This window comes from Hordeum vulgare, chromosome 3H (assembly GCF_904849725.1).
Source record: "Hordeum vulgare subsp. vulgare chromosome 3H, MorexV3_pseudomolecules_assembly, whole genome shotgun sequence".
NCBI classification, from domain to species: domain Eukaryota; kingdom Viridiplantae; phylum Streptophyta; class Magnoliopsida; order Poales; family Poaceae; genus Hordeum; species Hordeum vulgare.
Window position 1 is genome coordinate 441,349,129 of NC_058520.1, and position 1,880 is coordinate 441,351,008.

The following is a 1,880-nucleotide window of genomic DNA, read 5'->3' on the forward strand; positions in this document are numbered from 1 at the left end:
GATCATACATATAGGCATCACGTCCGAGACAAGTAGAGCGATACTTTGTGTATCTACTACTATTACTCCACACATAGACCGCTATCCAGCATGCTTCTAGTGTATTGAGTTCATAACAAACGGAGTAACGCCTTAAGCAAGATGACATGATGTAGAGGGATAAATTCATGCAATAGATATAATCCCCATCTTTTTACCCTTGATCGCAACAACATGATGCGTGCCTTGCTACCCCTTCTGCCACTGGGTGAGGACACCGCACGGTATGAATCCAAAACCAAGCACTTCTCCCATTGCAAGAATTATAGATCAAGTTGGCCAAACGAAACCCACAACTCGAAGGAAATTACAAGGATACGACATCATGCATATAAGAGATCAGAGGAAACTCAAATAATAATCATATATAATCTGATCATAAATCCACAATTCATCGGATCTCGACAAACACACCGCAAAAGAAGGTTACATCGGATAGATCTCCATGAAGATCATGGAGAACTTTGTATTGAAGATCCAAGAGAGAGAAGAAGCTATCTAGCTACTAGCTATGGACCCGAAGGTCTGTGGTGAACTACTCACGCATCACCGGAGAGGCAATGGTGTTGATGAAGAAGCCCTCCGTATCTGAATCCCCCCTCCGACAGGGCACCAGAACGGTCCCCAGATGGGATCTTGCGGAGATAGACGCTTGCGGCGGCGGAAAAGTATTTTCGTGGCTCTCTCCCGTGGTTTCAGATTTTTAGGGAATTTATAGGCGGAAGAGGTAGGGCAAAGGAGCCACAGGGGGGCCACAAGCCTACTAGGTGCGCCCCCCAGGCCGTGGCTAGGGGGTTGTGGCCTCCCCCGGAGTCCTATGCCTTGGTTCTTAAGTTCCCTGCGTATCTTCTGTTCCGAAAAAATCATTCCGAAGATTTTATTCCGTTTGGACTCCGTTTAATATTCTGCTTTGAAAAGGGTCAAAAACACGGAAAACAGGAACTGGCACTTGGCACTGAGTTAATAGGTTAGTCCCAAAAAAATATATTCATGCATACAAAACATCCAAAGTTGACAAGATAATAGCATGTAACCATCAAAAAATATAGATAAGTTGGAGACGTATCACATGTCACTTACCTCTAGAGCTAGAACATAAAGCTTATTGGCCAATTAAAGAGCTTAACTATGATTTCAAACTTGCTCGTGAAAAGAGGTTATTTGACATTAGCTCACTTGATGAATGGAGAACCCATGCCTATGAGAATGCTAAGTTATTTAAATAAAAGGTTAAGAGATGGCATGATAGAAGGATACAAAAGCGTGAATTCAATGTAGGTGATCATGTCTTGCTATACAACTCTCATTTAAGATTTTTTGCAGGAAAACTTCTCTCTAAATGGGAAGGGCCTTACATTAACGAGGAAGTATATCGTTTTGGTGCCATCAAGATCAACAACGCCGAAGGCACAAATCCAAAGGTGGTAAATGGGCAAAGAATCAAACATTATATCTCAGGTACTCCCATAAATGTTGAAACTAATATTATCAATACCATAAGTCCGGAGGAGTACATTAGGGAGACCTATCATAATGTTTCAGACTCCGAAAAGGAATACGTATGTGTTACGGTAAGCAAATTGAGTCCAAAACTTTTCCAATGGCAATTTTTATCAGTTTTGGAATATTTAAAAATTTAGGAAAATTAAAAGCAATCCGAAGAGCGCACGAGGAGGCGACAAGCCAGGAGGGCGCGGCCTACCCCCTGGGCGCGCCCTGCGGGCTTGTGGTCACCCCGTGCACCCTCCAGACTCTATTTTCCTTGTGGAATACTCCTTCGGGTCGGCAAAATTTCATTATATAATCTCCTAAAGGTCTTGCCTTTGTATCTCGACAATATC